At 37.1% G+C, this 22153-nt stretch overlaps 1 protein-coding gene across 1 annotated transcript in view; it reads right to left on the bottom strand.

The window, feature by feature from the left end:
* The window catches only part of THSD7B (thrombospondin type 1 domain containing 7B), a gene marked incomplete at both ends in the record, with an annotated part of 715794 nt that overhangs the window by 162011 nt on the left and 531630 nt on the right, over positions 1-22153 (bottom strand). The window lies entirely within an intron of this gene.

Here is a 22153-nt window from a genome sequence, read left to right as displayed (position 1 = left end):
TAGATCATATTTACTTCCAAGTGTATTGCTCCTGGAACAGTGCCCAGCATATTCAATTGTCATTAAAGCTTTCAGCTGGTATAAGTGGCCTCTGCTTCCTCACACACCAAGTCAGTAGAGACAGGCATTAATTCGGGCTCTGGAGACAGGGTTCCTTGTGTCTAAGTCGTAGATCTCTGAGTTGCTATCTGTGCAACTAGGCAATGACTTTAACCTCCCTGAAGACCACTTTCTTCAGCTTTAAAAAAAGGCAAGGAGCAGCACCTTCCTCACAGGATCAATCCAAGAACTAAAAAGATAACACAGGCAAAGCATTCTGGTCATCAGTTTGAACTCTTAATATTATTATTTCCTTGAGCAGGAGAGCCACCAGAACATCAGAACCAATGGTGGTTTGGTGCAACAGAGGGCCAACATGAGTGAGGAGCTATAGATCCCAAGGCATCCTGTTGAGGACACTTCTCCTAAATGGGACAACACATACTCTCACAGCTCTTACCCATGACTTGTCACTTAATGACTTCCCACTCTTTCTGCCTTCTCAAGTTGTTTGCTACAACCAGAGCACTGTGCGATGCTCTAATGTTCCAGGAGTCTGACTTAAAACTGATCTGTAACTCAGAGAACGTAGGCTGTAGTGGGCATAAGGATCCACTACTTTTCCCTGATTCTGGTCAGTTCTCCCCGTTCTGGTACAAGGTGGGAAGTCAGGACAAAATCAAGGTGGAAAGGGTGGTGCAGAGAAGAGAAAGCCCTAAATGGAGGATGAATAATTATCCTTAGGAGCCTACTGAGCCCTTCAGCCAGGAAAGATATTTCCAGATGGCAAGTTATAATTAAGAAGGCTGGTAGGAGTCCTGAAGCCCAGGACTAGCATTTCTCAAACGCTACTACATGTATCTCCTATGACTGCTCAGTGGGGCTTCCATGGTTAAGTAAGTTAGGGAAATATATCCACCATGTCATCTGGAGATTTATATTATATATTAGTGTATAGTAAAGATTTTGTAAATAAAAAAAAAACCATAGTCTAATTCTGTATTTCTGAGAATTATTTAAACTTAAGAATTTATACAATTACTTCTATCTTAGAATGCTAAGTGACTTCTTGTTGAATATGTGAGATATGGTTGAAAAGCTGATCTATACTAAAAAGCAGTCAACAGTTTTATATGCAAAAATGAACCCTATGGCTAAGCTTTCACAGAATGCTATTTCTACGAGCCCAAAAGAAATGCACTCTTCACTTTTATAGGCGCTGTTCTGAGAACACTTGGATGTGTGAAAGGCTAACGGGATCTGCTATTTTATTTGTGTGATCTGATTTTTACTGTCTTCTCTCACTCCAGATATTCTGTGAAGCTTTTACAGGGGGTATGAAGGCTGGCAAAGGACAACCCATGAGCCAAATCCAGTCTACTGACTGCTTATGTATAGAGAGTTTGTTGTGAAACCCAGACATGTTCTTTGTTTAGTAATGTTTCTGGCTAACTTTGCCACACAACAGAGCCAACTAGTCCTGCCAGAGATCATGTGGCCTGCAAAGCCTAAAATATTTACTTTATTTACTTAATTTACTATATCCTTTATAGAAGAAGCTTTCCGACTCTAATTTCTAGGATTACTATTTAATTTAAAATTAGATGACATCTTTCTAAAAAGATACTTTCTAAAAGTATCTAAAAGTAACTTTATTATCCATGTTAATTCAATCTGGAGAATATCCACTTAATAACTTTATCTAATGCCAGGAAGAAAGAAAAAAAAAAACCTTAAAACTGTCGTGGATACAAAACTAAAACATCAAAAACCAGCTGTTCCATAAGAGTGCAAAAGTCATGGCGTGCAGACAGTCTCAGGGTTTTGAGAGAACGAAGAGTTGCCCATTTAGAGAAAATTTTTTTCAGAATTCTGACTTAATTTTTAAAGCTTTACTAAGTTGTCTTCTTAAAACTCTAGACACTTTCCAGAGTCCTTCACATCATTAAAATTTTAATCTTGTTAATTTATTAATACACTTAAATTTAGCCTCTTCTGAACACTAATGAAAATCTTTATTTGAATTATAATTAATTGGAAAGTTCTTGAAACATGCAATTTAGTTTAATCAAAAGTGAAAATTCTCATCTTTCTTCAGTAAAGATAGAACTTCAGAGCTATTGCTTAGTATGTAGAACACTACATGTAATTTGAATAAAATAATCTATCGCTTCTCGGCCTTTTGGCTAAGATCAAGTGTTGAATAAAATAATCTAATACTTAGAGCTGGTTTTTTATTGAATTGCCGAATTTGATGAGACCTACATGGGTACTGTGATAAACATCTTGTGTTGGTATTTTAAATTAACAGAATATCCTATAAATCAAAATGAGTTTCCAAAAACTCTAAAATAACATGATCACAGGCTTTTTGTAAATATTGAGATAACAGTTATGATTTAAAATTGCTATGAAAGAATATCCTGAGCATATTCTTTGTAGAATCACTGATGGTAATCTATTACTGCATTCTTATCCCAAATTTTAAAGAGTAGTCCAAAAGTTCTTTAAAAATAGTTTGTCTGGGGGCACCTGGGTGGCTCAGTTGGTGAAGTGTCTGCCTTTGGCTCAGGTCATGATCCCAGGGTCCTGGGATCAAGCCCCATATTGGGCTCCCTGCTCAGCGGGAAGCCTGCTTCCCCCTCTCCCACTGCCCCCTGCTTGTGTTCCCTCTTTAAAAAAAAAAAAAAAAAAAAAAGTTAGTCTCAAGACCTTAACATTGATCATACATCTAAATACATATGAACTCCACCTGACTGTTAGAGTAAATGGAGAGTAATGATATCACATAGAGAATAAATGACATCACTCAAGCCCACTGAGGGTACTTGCCCTTCTGAAAGTTTACTTCCCTTTTGGAGGCTCTGAAAAAGAATACCCAGTCCTAGAGTAACTTACACTTGGATAAAGAACTGAGAAAAGTGAGTAGAAATGGGACAAAGCCCTTAGAATGATCTATTAGCATTATATATATGTATTATATATATATTTTATATATATATATATCATTAGCAATGATAGCTATCATTTCTTGAGGATTAATACAGTCAAACTGTAGTAATTTCTGTACATTATTTTTCCATATGCTAATTCAATAATGTAGATATTATCATTACCATTTGTGATTAGGATGTTGGGATTCTGAGATTTAACCTTGCCAAAGGTCAAATAATAAATGATAACAATGATAAGATATGCTTACTGGACTTCAGTGTCTAGGCCCTCATAACTATGCCTTAAAATCTAGTGGACAGGGGCGCCTGGGTGGCTCGGTCATTGGGTGTCTGCCTTTGGCTCAGGTCATGGTCCCAGAGTCCTGGGATCGAGCCCCGCATTGGGCTCCCTGCTCAGCGGAGGCCTGCTTCTGCCTCTCTCACTCTCCCTGCTTGTGTTCCCTCTCTCGCTGTGTCTCTCTCTGTCAAATAAATAAATAAAATATTTAAGAAAAAAAAGATCTAATGAACAGATTCATTAATTAGAGCAGATGAAAGATGGAGCAAGAAGGCACATTTAGCAATTTTAAAATCTGACTGATAGCTCAGGTGTCCGTGTTATGATCCAGAGTTGGAACTAACACAAAGCTTATGGGAGTAAATAGAGGAACAGGTCTCTGAAATATCTGGCATTCCTATACATCCTGGTCAAGTTCAGTTAACCCTGTGGTCCCTATCTTGAGAGCCTGGAGAAAGTGCGTGCCCACTGGTAATGCTAGGGAGGAAAAAGAAAATAAAGACCGACTGACACAGGAGAATATACTTTGACAATCAGAATCTGAAACCATCTGATGGCTTTTCTTTAGGTCTGATGACTTAAATGAGACTGGGATAAGCAGAATCCAAGGGAAAAGACTGATTAATGGCACACAAAGTAAATTGCTGGAAAAGCCTAACACTACCCAAAAACAGAAGACTGGAGAGCAACTTAAGAGCAATATTTACAGAGAAGAATTATAAAAAGGCATGGTAAGCGTATGTACTCACATAGTGATTCTAAACTTGAGTAGGAAAGATTTTAGTCATGAATGAAAATAGTTTTGTTTTTTTTTTTTTTTTTTAAAGATTTTATATATTTATGTGACAGGGAGACACAGTGAGAGAGGGAATCCAAGCAGGGGGAGTGTGAAGGGAGAAACAGACTTCAGTCAGAGCAGGGAGCCCTATGCTGGGCTCAGTCCCAGGACCCTGGGATCATGACCTAAGCCAAAGACAGATGTTTAATGACCAAGCCATCCAGGCACCCCTGAAAATAGCCTTCTGATAGTGAGGATCATTAGAATTGTAATGTCTTGGTAAAAGGGGTTAGGTAGCATTCTTTAAAAAATAAAAAAAAAAAAACCCTCTAAAGTCTTTTTATAATGGATTTATTATGACTAACTGGGAAATCTAAAAGGGAAATGCTGATTTATTTCAGGAGGTTCTACACTCATCCTCCTACTGTTTAAGGTAGCAATTTTTGGTTTTTTAAAGATTTTATTTATTTGAGGGACAGAGAGTGCACAAGAGAGAGCAGGGGGAGGGGGAAGGGCAGAAGGAGGAACAGACCCCCCACTGATCAGGGAGCCCCATGCAGGGCTCTATCCCAGCCCCCCACCCCCACCCCACTGACCACCAGAGATTATGACCTGAGCCTAAGATAGATGCTTAACTGACTGAGCCACCCAGGTATCCCAGGTAGTAGCTTCCAGAGTGTGGTTTGTGGATGCCTAAGGCGTCCTTGAGACACTTCCAGAGGGTCTATAGCACAAAACTACCTTCATAAAAATTATAATACAGATGTCATTGGCCTTTTAATCTAACTCCTATGACATTTGTAATGATGATGCAAAAGCAATGTGGGTAAGACTGCTGGTACCTAAGATGAATCAAGGAATGGCACAAAACTGTACTATTGTCATTGCATTCTTCTCTACTATAAAACGTGGCTAGACATCCTTATAATATGCTGCATGACTAATTCTGAAGTGTGTGTAAAGCTCTTCTACTGCTCACTGAATTTAGATGGTTCTCTCAAGAAAAGGCACTTATACACAATTGAGTTGCAAGCTAAACTAGTTCCTTCCATCATAGGTTAACACTCTCAAAAGAAAGAACATTTTGCATATAAACTGTGGTTATACAGACTTGAATAGTTAGCAGACAAATTCTTAAAAACAGGAAGTGAAGAAAAATAATAGCATCTGTCCACCTTGATAAAATCAAGCTTCCAGGGAAAAAGTAAAATTGTGGAAAATTTGAATCTGCCACCACAAACTTAGGAAGCTTCTCAATACATAATTTTTTTCTGACAAGATCAGTGGTGATATTAATATAAATTTTGGATATTATATAGTGAAATAGGTCAATATTTCAGCATAACTCAATCAACAAATATACACTAGATGACCCATGCATCATGTTACAAAATCATGGATTAAAGATTTATACAAAGTGTCAGATAGCTCACTGGATTTTAAGGTCACAGAGTATGAAAAGTGGATTGCTATGATTTCATGTTTTACATTGCAACTGAACGCTGAAAAACTATTAGTCAAATTTTGGTATATATCAAAGACTATCCGAAGTTATCTAAAAAGTCTACTAAAATACTACTTCTTCTGTCTACATATCTGTATAGGGCTGGAATTTTTATGCTTCACTAAAACCTATAACAAACAACTGAGCCCTGAAACAGATATGAGAAGTTGGCTGTCTTCTATGATGCTGGAGATGAAAAAAACTGCAAAATATCAAATGATGACATTTTTTAAAAACTCTGTTTTGGAATATATAGTTATTTTTCACCTAGTATTGTTAACATGTGAGGAATTTAACTTTAATTATTTTAAAGAAATTCATTTTTTAATTACCCACTTTGTATTTTGAAAACAGTAAACACAGATAAAATCCATATAAACAAAAGTTCTTTTGGAAAGTTTTTAGAGTATAAGGGAACTTAAAACCAGACAATTTGAGAATCATTGTTTTAAGGGCACTATCCTAAAAGCCTTTTATTTTTTTATAAAGGTTTTGTTTGAGAGAGGGCGGCAGATGAGGGAATGGGACAAGCAAGCTCCCTCCTGAGTGAGGAGCCCAACACTGGGCTTGATCCCAGGACTAGAGATCACATCCTGAACCAAAGTCAGAGGCTCAACCAACGGAACCACCCAGGTAACCATCCCCTTCCCCCAAAAGCCTTTTAGATGAAACTGATTTCTTTCCTAGTTCAATTGAAATAATTTAGCAAGTGTTCTACAAATTTCACTCTGGCATTAAGACAAGCAATTAATATTCATGAACAACAACTATGTACCATAAACAAAGCACTAAAAAATGGGCAGCAGAATGACTAAATTAAGACCTTTAACTCAAACACCTTCAGATTCTGGGCATGTGACATAAATACATAAAATAATCTCCATATAAAAATATTCTTCAAAGTCTCCACATTATTTTTCCATCAGTCATGTTATTTTTCACAGAAACTTCAATTCTAAGAATATGGCTTTCATTGTAAAACTGTCATAAGAAAGCAGTATCACAAGTGTCATCACAAGGAGTCATGGACCCTTACTGTCTCCGGCTTCTTCCCTGAGTTCAGAGAAACCCTCTCTGGCCCTGTTCCAGCTGGAGCTCTTCCTTATGGTGAAGAATCTGTAGAGGCAAAGAAGGCACTGTGGCTCTAGGTGGTCTGCTCTGTGCCTCCTTCTAACATCTGTTAGACCACCTTCCAAAAGCCTGAACTCCAGAAGTCTCTGGCACATATATTCCTCAAAAAAACTAAAACTTGAGCTACTCCATGATCCAGTAATCACACTACTGGATTGATCCAGTATTGATATTGATCCAAAGAAGAATATGAAAACACTAACTCAAAAGTATATATACAACACTATGTTCATTTAATTTGATCCAAAGAAGAATATGAAAACACTAACTCAAAAGTATATATACAACACTATGTTCATTTAATCATTACTCATAATAGCCAAATGATGAAAGCAGCCCAGTGTCCACTGATAGATGAAGAAGGAGAGGTGGCATATATATATAATGGAATATTATTCAGCCATAAAAAGGAAAATCTTGCCATTTACAACAACATGGATAGATGTACAGGGTACAATGCAAAGCAAAATTAGTCAGAGAAAGACAAATACCATACAATTTCATTCATATGTAAAATTTAAGAAACAAAGCAAATGAACAAAGAGATAAAAAAGACAACTCAAAAAACCAGACTCTTAACTATAGAGAACAAACAAATGGTTACCCAAGGGGAGGTGGGGGGGGATGGGTGACATAGTTGAAGGGGATTAAAGAGGCACTTGTGATAAGCACTGAGTAATGCATGGGACAGTTGGATCACTATATCGTATACCTGCAACTAATACAGCATTGTATGTTAGCTACACTGGAATTGAAATTAAAAAAATATAAAGAGCAGTAAAAAATACTTTTTTGCCAAATGAGTTTAAGTTGCTTTCATGAGTTGGGTCTCTTCTCTATGTTTATTCTCCTGATGGATGGGACTCATCTCTCCCTGCACATAAGTACCCCTAGACCTGAAGGGTGGCCATGGGGTGTTGGGCTGTAGTGGACAGAGCATGTACAAATAGTGGGACAGAGTTGGGGCCGGAAAAGCACAAGAACAAAGCATGGGCTGAAGACTGGCTCTCCTTATAGCACCATATTCCATCCCAAATGTAAACTTAGCCTTCTGGGTTGTCACAAAGGTCTATTTGTTAAGGGAGGAGTATACGACATATTTTTTTCTCCCTCCTCCCTCCCCCCAATACAACATATTTTATACAATAGTTTGTTGCCCTGATTTATAACCTGATTATCAAAACATGAAATGTGGGTAACTGTATGCTCTTGCCAGGCTACCACTATTAAGGGATGAGCCTGGCTATGGATGCTGGCCTAGGTGCAGGGCAGGCCTAGGGGACAGGGAAAGAAGATGACCAAACTGATAGCACCTGTCTAAAGATGACAGCCATTTTCAGATTCAGTTGAAATTTGCCAGATATTCTGATTTTTACAGAGATGTTAGGAATCCAAATTTTCATGCAGAAATTCCTATTTTTAAAATCCTGACAACTAATCAAAGAATACCTGGTAACAAACACGGATCGGTCCAAATAATGAACTCGGCAGTCAGTAACTTTCCAAGGGACCACCAGATTATAACATCTGGATGTGAAGAAGGTTTGTTATACGGTGAGGTTTCCAAAAACTTTCTCCCCAGATCCTCACCAGTATCACAATTAATAGCAATGCTAATAATAACAGCTGCTACTTACAGAATACCTAATGCAAAGCCAGGCATATATTGTTGACTGTGTTATTGCCATGTCATTTATACTTCCAAGGTTTTCTCATCTATGGGAAAGCTTTGGAACTCAACTGTCCATTTTTATTTAGCCAGTCCCGTTTATAATAATTCTTATCAAGAAATCTGCTTACACTTCTGCAGGGTGACTTGGTTGCGGAAGTGTAAAGTATGTGCATGTAGATTAGAACAATTTACCTGATCTGTGGAGGGATTAAATCTTGGCACAAATTGTAATTAAGTGAGTTAATCTGCTTCCCATATTGATTCCAAGCTTGTAACTCAATAACAGGTTCTGGGCGAGTACAAGTTGAACCCTTTTGAGCAATAAGGGCATCAGGCATGAAACTCTTCTTCTTCTATGCCAATAAAGTGTCATCTCTTGATTATGACTTCTTTTATAGCTTTTCCATAACTCCTTCAAATGGTATTCTAGATGGGCTATAAAGTAGTTAATCAGAATAAATTAAAATTTGTACTTAGCACTAAAATGTAAATTAATTGTAGGTTTTCTCCCAAATCTAACCATTTTAAACATCTGGTATATATATTTTAGTGCTTCATTCACTCTAATGGTGATAATTTTAGCAAGTTGTTAAAACTACTTTTCACTTCCTCATCATAGCAGTTCAAAGGATGCAGCTAATGTATCAGCATTGAAGCATCTCTCACAAACTCATTAGAGAAACAACCAGTCCTCTTTGGTTCATCATAAAGTAAAATAGAGCAGAACGTTATCATCTGCCCACTGCCAACCACACAATGAAACTACTGGCCTTACCGTGAAGAAAGTTTAAAGTTTTCAAGAATCAAGGACATTAAGTACAGAAAATTAATCTTTTCACTGCCATGTTTTATACTTCTGAATATCAATTTTTACCAGCTGTGATAGTTTCTTTTTTAAATCTGCTGGAGAGTGGAAAAGATGCATAGCGATTGTATTTAAGCATAGCAATACTTTTTTTTTTTGATGATTAAGGCTAACAGAATTATGGAAAATTCATGACTTGCAAATGATATAAATTATATAAAGATTAAAAATGCTCATAACTTACTTTTAATTAAGTAATAAGCCAGAACAGATTTTTCAGTAGTTTTGAGTAATGTGCATTGTAAATGACAGGCAATAATTCATGCAAAGAGGATCATATATTGAGTTCAAGATGTTCATATTTCATTTTTACATTGCAAAGCTGTTTCAATTCAGTTTTTTCTCTTAGAGCTTTCCTATCCCCATTTCATGTTAAATAGCCAACTTGACCAACTGTTTCCCCAAAATTATTCACTATTTTACTCAATTGTTTTTCTGGTTTGGCTTCTTAAATATAGAGGGCTTCAATCCTAATGCTTACAACTCTGGGCTGAGAGCAAAGAAAGAATCCAGACAGGCCTCTCTTCACATCATGAAATGTTCCATTTTCATAAATGATTTTCCCTGGACTTTACTGAACTTGTCATTTGTTCAGCTTCATACAAACATAGCTTCAGAGATCACATATAGAAAAATCATTTTTTAAAAAGTAGACAAAAGCTGGCAATCCAGTTTTCAACAAAATGGTGTATAGATATACTGCTTATCTGATTTAAGTCTGCTTACTTATCAAGTAGGCTGAGGCACTGGAAGGTTGGTGATGCCAAATAACTTGCAAGATGGAATGATGCTCTTGCCAACAAAGAAAGAAAAATTGTCATGGAAGAGTAAAGGCAAATCAGGCAATTCATATTCTCATAAGGAAAGTTATTAGGTCATTTTTCTTCACATATAAGAGACTTTAGATACCCGATTAAAAACATTTTTTCCGTCTTAATATAAGTCTCAAAAGGTTACTTAAAACTATTTGTGCCTTATCAAATTAAATGTCAAAAAGAATAAACTTAGGAGCATACAGTAGGCATTTTAGTTGACTTCTCAAAACACATGGCACCCCAGGTGATTCTCCAGTCTAGGAAAGAGCTTCTCAAAGGCTATACATTAGCATCTGCAGGTGTTATCCGCAGACCCAGAGCTTTGCTACCATCTGGGAGCTTGTTAAAATCACAGTCTCTATCTCCTTACCCTCAGACCTACTCAGTCAGAGTCTCAATTTTAGCAAGTCAGGTCCCATGATTCTCACACAAATATAAGCACTGCCCGGCCACACCAGTGTCTCCAAAGTGGATTTTAGATGTGCCTGTAACATTGAGTCTAGGGGGTCTCAGACCATTCACTCCTGCCATAGACAGCTTGAAACACATATTCCAGTTTGCCAGATGAGTATTACTGATTCCTGTATGTGCCATGATATTTTTAAAAAAGGTTGGAAAGTCCTTGATTGAGCTAATCAAGTTCATCCCATGACCCCTTCCAGAGATGGCTTAGGAATGGGCACAAAATCCAACTTCAGCCAATGAAGCACGAGATAGTCTTTTAGGGAGAGAAGGAGACTCAGGGAAAATCCTTTTGTTCCTAAGATCCCGCAAAGAGAGGCACTTTCTTATTCTTCTGGTTATTGCTGCATCAGGAGGCTATGCCTCAAACTGCTGATGTCAGTCCTCCTAAAATCCTGAGGATGAAATCAACACCAAAGATGACAAAGCAGAGAGGTTGAGAGCAACTCGGTTCTCAATAACAAGGCTGAGCCGCAGAACAAACCAGTCCTAGCGCCTGCATCACCACTAGATTTATTATATGAGGTAATGTATTGCCTTTTTTTTTTTTAGCCAATTTAGGTTGAGGTTTAGGTTAGTTGCAAATCATCGTAAGACTGAGAAATAATGGATAATTTTGCTGATTGGTTCATGCATTTTTAAAAGCAAAGCAGTTCTGATACCACAAGCATCTAGAGCATTATCTATAATTCTAACCATTCACTCGAGATTCCAGGAATACAAATTCCCAGTGAAAACTGAGCAGTGGAGCTGAAATGAGTGTAAATGAGGTCTCCTCCTGGCACAGCATTTATTCTCAGTGTTTGCTGAGTGAAGGAATGAATGAATGAATTATGGCACAGGTGCACAAAATTAAAGTTGACTTTCAAAACATTTATGATTACCTTAAATTCCATTTGATTTTTACCTCTTCTCTTTCTGAAATCTACCAGGGCTCATTAAAAAATTACTGTTGCTAAGGAGTCCCTGTCAACATCATACACTTAGGTAATTTTACTGTCACATTTCTCTAGGTCTCCTCCCAATGTACCTAGTTATACGGCATGGAGATACACCCATAATATTTGAATAATGCAAAGTAAAATATATTAACTACTATATCGTACCACTCCAAATCATGGGTCCCTGCAGTATCTTATATTTTTCTACGTATTCAGGGGTATTTGCACAGCCAAGAGTTAAGTCTCCTCATGCCTAAGGAAAAGGGATTTGCTGGAGGCCTTATGTTCATTTAAATCCTCTCCCAGAAGAGGTTACTTTCTCATGATAAAGGTGGTTTCCCCCTTACTGATACAGGGAGATTTATTGCCAGAAGAGAAGAGAGTGTTGCAGAATGTCAGAGTGTCCCTTACTTGTTTTCCTAGAGAATGATGAACATGTAGTATATACTCGTGTCACTGATATTTCCTACTGTACTCTCCCCATGAATATTCCAACTTCCTGGCCCTTCAAGGTATGAAAACCCTAGGCATGGGTTTTCAAAGTCTCTTTGGGTTCCCAACAAGCTTCCACTTTGGTACCTGCCATGATTTCCGGCTTAATAACATCCCTCTTACTGGTTTTTTCCCTTCCCTGAAGCACTTATTTTCTTAATGACGCTGCCTGCACTTCAGAAATTCTTGTTTTTGAATCCTATCTGAGGTCTGCTTCTGGGAGAACCTCATCTAAAACACGGTCATCCCTTTTCAAGGTGCTCATCCAGAACCAGACTATACATCTGTTTTAGGGGTAGCAAGGAGAGGCAGCCAAAAATTAAAATCAACAGTAAGTGGGGACATCGTATAGTAGGAAAAGGAGAACCAAAGAAGGGCAAATAGAAGAAGTGCGAGTAGAGAGGTGGTCAGGTAAGGCACCTTTAGTGAATGTGAGCTAAGACTTTAAAATATCAAAACACAAGGCACATGGCAAGTGTCTTTTTAAATGAACAAAATGTAAAATTTTGAATCTGCAGTGACTTAAATACAATTGTGTTCCCTTGCTCCAGAACAGAGCAAAGCAATAGCAATTTCACTCTGTGTTATTACCATACTGCTTTATGACACATGGAACCTGCTGGCCTCCCTCTGACATACTGTGCGTTGGAGAGTCTGCTCAACTCAAACTTCTTCCCTAGTATTGCTACTCAAATCAATTTACCTTCAGTTCCAAGGGTGACAAGATTGTTGTCTATTAGGTGGAACATGGCTTTGGACAACCCTTCTGCTATTAGAGAATATTCTTTGGAGGCAGACTTTGCAATTGGATCTGTACTTCCATGCTTTCGGCACAGGTCATAAGCACAGTGTCCCTTACCTTGCCATCCAAGAGAGATTCCTCTTCAGGGAAGAAGCTGCAACTCCAAATGGCCCTGGGAAGTCTATATGTAAATAGCAGTGGAGTGGGACTTTAATCCAGTGTGGAGGGAGTTTGATGAGTAGCTTCCAGAGAGAAGGGAATAGAGTAAATCCAAGTATCTAACATCATTAAAGAGTGTTTGGTGACTCCTGAGTTGAAAGTCCATTTTTGTTAAAAGACAGCGTGTTAGACAATCACTTGATTTATATGATCAGCCTTAAAATGTGAGAGCCTCACTCTCTATGAAAAAGCCTGTATGAGGGCTGTTGAGGAGACAGAAACATAGAAGTGGGGCTCCTTCCTCTGGACTCACAAGAAGCTTCCCTGGCCTGAGGGCCTTGCTGACTTGGAAAGGACTCTGAGCTCAGAGACATGTGTTTCAGGGAATATTAAATGTCTTATGAACTATATCACATAGTTTGCACTTTATCCCAAAGGTAACAAGAGATCTATGAAAGGTTTTATGTATAACCAGATCCGTGATTTAGAAGGCTCACAGAGGCTGCTGTGTGAGGAATGGAGCAGAGGGGAGGAGAGGAGAGATTAGAGACAGTGGAAATGTGATGGTTATAATGGTTGTTTAGGAGAGAGGTGAGCAGAATTCAGCCAGGAGGCAGTGCTCCTACACTTGTTCTCTTTGGGAAGGCAGCTGTGACTTAGGGGAACACACAAGTCACTGATATGCTGTGACAGAACACGTGCTGAGGTAACACTTAATGTATTTGTACAACTTCCACACCCCTTTTCGTGGTGTCAGACAGGCCATAGTTCACATCATTATCTAGAAGTATATACTGCCTGTATTTAGGACAATTTGAGATAATTTAGAAGTTAAAAAAAAAAAAAACGCCAATTCTCTACTGAAGTTGAATATATAAGCACACCCAATAATAGGAAGTCTACTCGTAGGTATGTATTCAACAGAAATGCACACATATGAGTACCACAAGATGGGGATAGTCATAGCAGTGTTATTTCTAATAGCCCCAAATTCAGAACAAATCAAATATCCATCCATCAACAATAAAAATAGATAAGATGTGGTCTATACAATAATATGATATACCTAAAGACATAATAGAGCAATGGAAATGAAATATTAGCACAAATCACAACATGGATGCTGTCACAAACATGCTGAGGAGGAAAAGACAGGCACAAAGAGTATACAGTGTAGAATCCATTTATGTAAATTATTTTTATAATGAAAAAACTAATTTATAGTGAAGTGGTACAAAAATATACCACCCTAGGGTGCCTGAGTGGCTCAGTGGGTTAAGCCTCTGCCTTCAGCTCAGGTTATGATCTCAGGGTCCTGGGATCAAGCCCTGCATTGGGCTCTCTGCTCGGCAGGGAGCCTGCTTCCTCCTCTCTCTCTCTGCCTGCCTCTCTGCCTACTTGTGATCTCTGTCAAATAAATAAATAAAATCTTAAAAAAAAAAATACCACCCTAAAATATGCCTCTTTGATAAATTATTTTAATCCAGTTATTTTTAGGAAACTGTAAACACAAGAGAAGGTTTGAAAACCCTGTTGTAAGAGACATTTACATATATAAAGGAAAACTCCATTTGTAAGGGTTCCTTTCTCTCTGTAGCAGGAAGGGGGGGGGATGACTCAATCTCTAGAACCTCTTATCAACAGAGAAAGCAACAATTTAAATACCCATAACAACCTTATTATGTTTACTGTGCTTTTCCCTATAACCTGCCATGACCCACTCCCCAGCCCCAACATCCTTTCTGTCTTTAGTTGAAGATGGTATTTAGGGTGATGACTTCTGGCCATTTCAGGGAGTTACTCCATATTCCTGGGTCAATCCCACGTATACAGGAGATATACTGTTACTAAATTTTTGTTTTTGTCCTCTTAATCTGTCCCAAATGATTTTAATTCTTAGACCAGCAAGAAGAATGTTGAAAGGCAGAGCAAAAATTTTTCCTCCCCAACAATACTGTTGGAAGTAGTAGTTCTATTTGGTGAGTGGAAGCGGGTAGTAAGAAAGGTAGAGCACAAAGGGGCCATCTGAGATGTTGATAATGCATGATTTCCTGATGCTGGTGGTAACTGAAAGGAAAGGTTCACTATGTGAAAATTCATAGAGCTCTACCCATCATGATTTGGCTATCTTTTTGTTATACTCCTTAAAAATGTTTATAAAAATAAGATGCAAAGAATCACAAATTCATAGGAAATTAGTCACAAATATATAAAAAGTTATGTTCCTTTCTGCTACAAAAAAAAAAAAATGTGGTGCTGAACAGGATATTTAGAAATAAAATAAATTAGGCTTCCTGTACAGGAAGCAGTGACAGTAGCTTTACTATGTATCTAAGCTGAGTTATTATGACTAAAATATTTGACCACAAATGTTCAAGAAGCTAAATGTAAAAAGAGAAGCAATCTGCATAACTTAGTTCTAAAAGGCAGTATTATATAGGTGAAAGCAAATGGAGTTGGAAACACAAATTATGTATTAGAGAGCAAGGAAAAAGCATCCTACCTAACATTTATCAAGCACACACTATTTTTCCAAAAATGAGATAGAAAGTTTGTATTTTCATTTTATATTAATACAATAATTTCATGAGGTAGTTGGCATTATTATACCCATTTGACAGATTATGAAGGTGAGACTCAGGTTAAATAATTTTCTCCTGTTCCCACAACTAAGAGATGACAGGGCAGCATTTGACCTCAGACCTGATTGACTCAACCTGTTGCATGTATCAGTGGGTGGATTGGGGCAAGTCATTACACCTCTGTAAGCCTCAGTCTCCTCTTCTGTGAAGTGGGGGGGGGTCCCCCCCCCCCGATTGGCTTTGAGTAGCAAACAAACAGTGGTTGTGTTCACTGTTTGGATTCGAAAGGACAGGCTAAGGTAACTGCAAAGAAAATCTTTTCCAGAGCTGAACTCAGCAGAAATGGTAGCCTCAGTGGCAAGAATCTCAATTATGGCAGCATTCACTAAGTTGCCTGATCAGAAGAACCAGTAAAAACAATCCATTATTAACAAATACACATTCCTGGATCCACTCTAATTGTGCAGACCACAGTCTCCAGAGCAGGGTCCTGGGAAAGTATCTTTACACCACTTCCCACCCCCATGGTGACTGTTCTATTCTTATGATCAGTAAAGGTTTTGAAATAATTTATATGCAAACAGCGAATCATGGAACACTACATCAAAAACTAATGATGTACTGTACGGTGACTCACATAATAAAAAAAAAAACAAACAATGAACTCTGGATTTCAAAATTCAGATAAGCTTCTCAGAGAAACTATTTTTATCCTGACTCTCAAGTCATGTAGAAAAAAAAATAAATCATGATTCAATAAATGCTTTTCTGTAAGGGTCTAGTATAGGATCCAGTCAGGATCTAGGTAACCGGCTTTCTGGTAACAATATTGGGATAAAGCTTGAAAGATCTAAAGGGTATAAACTTTAACACATAGGTAAATCCTGAAGATCTAACGCGCAGCATAGTGATTATAATCGACAATACTCTACTATAAGCTTCAAAGTTGCTAAGAGATTAGATCTTAATTGTTCTCATCACAAAAAGGAAATGATAGTTATGTGAAATGGGAGACATGTTAGTTAATGCCTTAATAATGACATTGCAAATATAAATGTATCAAATCAGCACACTGTACATCTTAAATGTATACAATATTATAAATTTATCTTAAAAAACATAATTAGCAAGCCATTAATATCTTAGTTTCAAGTAGATATTCAGAAATTTTTTTTAAAGAAGGCGCTATACTCCCATCATTTCAACTTCATTTTCTGAAAGGTATGTTTATTATAACCAAATCTTGTGGTTAGAGTCAAAACCATGTTCTTTCAATACCTGAAAAAAAGAAGGAAGTTTCCGTTCTGTATTTAAAGCTTAAAAGACTGACAGAATGATTCAAAAAAGATATGAAAAGTAGGTTCTGCCACTATTTTTCTACAAAAACACTTGAGAACTTCTACTTTAAGTACTTGGTTAAGAAGACGGTTTTAGAAAATTGGAAACACAGATGATGTGATTTCCTGCTGAAGCTGATGTTATCCAATGTAATATTTCAGGACTTCAGGAGTTAAGAGACCAGGGATAATATGAGCTATGGGAACACAGTGAAAGAGTTACAAAGACAAAATTTGACAAAACTTCCCTGTTCATAACTTTGTAGCTATCCCCAGCCAATCCTGGAATTCCTGCCTAGGAACAGTATAGGGGCCAAGGGCAGGCTGCCCCACTATGGGCTACTTTGACAGGAAAATTACTCTAAGCTGAAAGCAATCAAGACCCTATCAGCTCAAGAGAAAATTTGCACCTCCCTTAAACACACTGAAGAGGTCTTTCCCAGAATAAGGATCACTCTCAGAGATAATATTATCAAAGTGGCCCATCTGCATGGCAGGGCAAACATCTAATTACCAAACATCTGCTCTTCTTATCACCCTGTGAATTGTATTCCTTTCCCCTGAAGTCCCAGACTCCTACCCTCTTTCTCCTTGGTTCAGAATGACATGTAGACCTCATATTGCCTGTCCTTGGAATTTTCATGTCTATGTGGATTCCCCATACATGCTCTACTAAGTTTGATTTTCTCCTGTTAATCTGTCTCAAGTCAATTCCATTCTTAGTCCAGCTAGAAGGACCGTTGAAGAGGACATAATTCTTGTTCCCTGACAACAATATTAGGAATATTTACCAAAACAGCCTAATAAAGAACATTCTAGAGATACATAAGAACATCTGAATAACAAAAGTAATTTTGAGTATTTGTAGAGTAGCAATACCCAGTATCAAAACACAGTAAAATTCAAGACAGAGTGGACAACAGGCATAAGAAAATTGCTTTCATGAGTGATTCTGGCAGCTCTCAAGAAAAATGATCAAAGTTCCAAAAGATTTTAACAAGCCTGAGGGGTATTACTTTGGAATGATCAAGAATAGTTTATGTGTAGACACAAATGTGGGGGAAGAGAAATCTCTTAAGAAAAACAATTTTTCTTCTAGACGGTGACAGGGCAAGAACAGAAAAGAAAAATTGCCTGTCCTCTGAGCTCTACTCAGCTCAATTAGTGAGATGTCACAACATGAGAGCAGTTTGGATTGGCAGACAGGCATAAAGGGGGGGCGGGGGGGAAGGGAAGAACACTGGCCCGTAGGCGCTGTTTTATGCTGCCTCTGAGATGGGAAGCAGTGTACTGGGTTTTGGAATAACTACTACTACGTTAGAGAGAGGTGATGTGTTCTAGAGTATCTGCCCTATTAAATCCTCCCAAAAAACCCTGAGGAATGAATCACTGTGCTTCCCTTAATTCTATGGCATATATTTCACACTTAAAACAAAGCCTTTTCAAAGGTGCAAACACCAACACCCCTCCCCACACAAGAATGGTACACCTGAATGTACTTAATCATGGATAAGCTTGGACTGCCTACTATTTTAATGCTCAAGAATACGACTTCTCACTTCATTACAGTCTGGGTCTCTTGCCAAAGTACTAAGTCCAAAGTGAGCAGGACACTGCCAGAAATGATTTGGATTAGCCTAGAATGGGTGGAAGTTGGGCCGGTCAAAAAGAAGCAAGAAGCCAAAATTGGTTAAGTTGAATTAAAGCTTAAGTGTAGCCATATTTTTCAGGTAAACAGATATTCAGATAGACTGACAGTTTCCACATCATAACATTTTGCTATTAATTAACGAAGTAGTATTAAAATGAGCATAAGCTCTTTCTCTGTAGAAATATTTCTTCATCCACAAGCCTCTTCTAAGAAACAAATATTCATGCTAGAATATTTCTATGTATCTTTGGAAAGAAAGTATTCTTTAAAACATTATTACCCTACTATGAAAAATAAAATGCATTATACTCATTTTCAAATTTAGATCACTTCTGTTTGGGGAGAAGATAGACTTTTAAAATTGCAATTATTTCTTAAAAAGCACACATATTTAATTTACATCCTCTCATTTAGTTGCAAACATAACCAAAACTCAAAAATGTTAAATATATTCTTTTTAAAAATATGTGCTGCCTACTTAAATACTTAATACTACTTAAATAGTAGGCAGCACATATTTTAAAAAAGAATAGGTAATGAATCTCAATGTATCATCCCTCCTCCCACCCCCATATACACTGTTAACACACAGATCTCCAACCAAAAACAAAATATAATTTCCTGGAACTCTTGCCTTCAATCATGTGAAGAATTCATAAGGGGAAATATAAGTCCAACAGAGCTTTAATGTCCCTACATTTGAGCTTTTATTAAGGAGAATTTCAAAATAAAAAAATAGCAAAAATATAAAGTTAAATAATCTACTCAACATATTATAGACTACAAAAAATTTAAAATATATTATGTATTTTATTATGCACAGGAGAGTCAAGGGTATCTGCCAACTGACCTGATAATCCAATAAATTATTCAGAAGTTTTCTGCCTTGATAAGAGTTTTGAGTAAACTGCATGCCAGAACTATTTAGCATCACAAATATACTTAGCAAAAAGCTATTCAAGTATTGCTGTCACTTTGGCACTTCTAGAGAAAAAGCCATCACATTGATAGTTTCAGGTTTAAAAGGGAGGCATTTCATGAGAGATTATAAAAATTGATTCCACTAACAGGTTCAGAGCAGTGTATGAGCTTATGTACATAATACCAAAAATTTTTTTTTTTTAAATCACTGAGATTTCAGTGGGGATCCAACATTCAGGAGTTTTCAGATCAATTTTGAAAAACTCTTTGGGCAATTATAGTTTGGAGGTCCCTATGTCTTTCTTCTAGAAGAACTAGTGTTTTTGAGAATTTAAATGACACATCATAGCACAGGAGACCAGGGTTCTAACATTTTTTCTACAGAACTAGCCACCCACTCATCCAGAGAGAAGGCTTTTTAAAAAATAAAGCATCTAGTAAACATCATTTGACAATACACAAGGTAGTGCACTAGGGGCTGGAATGAGTTACAAAAATAGAAAGACCTTGCCTTCACGAGACCTCCCGTTCTACAGAGAAATGAAGGAGAAGAATGAATAAGCACATGTAGGTATGCTGACATTTACACAGGCATGTGCATTATATATACATATACACAAGTTGTATATATGTTTACATAGATATTTATTAACAGTGTGTTTGGCTCAATCTGACATATACAGAATTTTCCTCTTGTACAGGTACTGAAGATATGTGACTCTCTTACTGCTAAAATTTGGTTATATATTTTTCTAAGTGCTTACTTATGTGAACAGAACAGAGAGTATTAACCTGGTCCTAAAAATAGGAAAGTAAATCTAAACCCGAGAACTAATTGGAAAGGAGACAAATAACCTAAGGCCAGCAGTGAAACTGAACTTTACAAAAAAGGCTCCGTGGGTGTAGTTCTAACTAGATCATATTTCCAGCTTAGGAAAACAAATAGCCATCTTTTCTAAAGAAAACTTGCCATAAATAATGGAAGCTGGGGAATATTTCCTCAATAATGAAAATTCCTGCCAACCCAATTTATTTTCAGATGAGTTAAGAAATTATGGATAACTTTCAACAGTTTTCTATATAGTATGTAACATGCACACATACATATATACACACGAGAGGCTCTTATATTTAAGAGCGCATACATAATGAAGTCAGCAAAGATTGTTTTCCACAAATCTATTCCCAGGTAAAAAGTGTGCTTGCTTTAGAAAAGAAATTTCTCTAAGGAGGATTTCTTCTAAATTTACAATTTTTAAAATTTTTTTTTAAAATAACAGTATTCTTCCTCGCCGTTCAGAGACTTATAGGTGAGAGGGAAGCCTTATTACCTAATGCCCCTATCAATTAAATTATGCTAAAATACAAAGTATAGATTAGGGTGAAGTTTTTCAATTCAAGTTGAATTAAGGCACACACATGCTAGACATCTGAAACCTCTTTATAGCAGAACACATACCACACACCACATGAAATTTGATTTCTCCTCATTAAAAGCCAGGATTCGTTTTGGAGCATAGCAAACAAATGTCTCTGGAATGCTAATATTCCCTTATTGAACCCAAGAGTTAGAAATTTCTCTTGCAGACAGCCCCATCCTCACATAATTTTCACTTATGGAATTCATCTAAGTTATTCTTAAAGTTGGGTTCAATTTTTTTTTTTTCAGCTTGTAATACTTCTTAAGGTTACCAGTTTTATATGTCAATCAAGTGTTTTGAGAAAGTTTCCTTTAAGTCAAAACAGGTTGACAATTATCTTTATCTTATTCATACTCTCAAATTTGATAGACACACGTCTACACATTTGCCTTTGCATACTGAAAGCAGAGTCTTGAAGTCTGCACTCCAATGAAGTCCCTTTAATCCCTTGGTAATTTCCTAGTTCATAAAATTAGCATATTAAAAATCGGTGTTTAACATAAGTGTTATTAAGGTTTAGGTCTCATTGACGGTTTTGAGAAAGAATAAGAACTACCATGTATTGTTTATAAATGCTTAGTAGTTATTTTCCTTTTTAATTAATTATGTATTTATTTATATGACAGACAGAGGTCACAAGTAGGCAGAGGCAGGCAGAGAGAGGGGGAAGCAGGCTCCCTGCCGAGCAGAAAGCCTGATGTGGGGCTTGATCCCAGGATGCTGGGATCATGACCTGAGCCAAAGGCAGAGGCTTTAGAGCCACAGACACCCCAGTTATTTTCCTTTTTAAATGCCTGGAAAATCCCCTAGGGACGGGGAAATAGTCCTCATACATAGAATTCACTTGAAAAATTTTCCTTGTATTCATAAACCTGTCTTATACCTCTCTTTGTACTAAAGCAAGGCTTATTATCTCCTTAGACCATCTCTGCTCTGATTGTTGCTCTCCTGTTTTTATTAATCATATTGTAATATTCCCCCTCACCAAACTACCATATTTGTGAAGTTTTGGGGGTTTGTTTTTGCAATCTCTATGTTGATTTTATGATTTTCTGCCTTGTCTTCCCCCATAGGTTTGCAATAGTTTTGAGAGAAGAAACTACGGTCACTATTTTACTGCATAATCTTAAAAAAAAAAAAGAGTAAAATACTCTGCCATCTTAGAACATAACTATTTTTTGGTGGAATGGTAATTTTTCACTTTTCAGTGAATTATGGGTCTTTTAGCAAAACTTACAAGAAAAATATCTAGGATGTTGGCCTTAATTGACACATGGTATCTACTTGCACGTCTGTATGCATTCAAATTAATTAAGAATGGAAATATGGATTTCCATTCCACTAAACAATCTGTACAGAAAGTCTAATCAAAAGGGGGATCATAGGGCAGAAATTAATAGAATTAGTAAA

The sequence above is a fragment of the Martes martes genome (genome assembly GCF_963455335.1).
Source record: "Martes martes genome assembly, chromosome: 3".
NCBI classification, from domain to species: domain Eukaryota; kingdom Metazoa; phylum Chordata; class Mammalia; order Carnivora; family Mustelidae; genus Martes; species Martes martes.
This window is presented reverse-complemented; position numbering and strand designations above follow the sequence as displayed.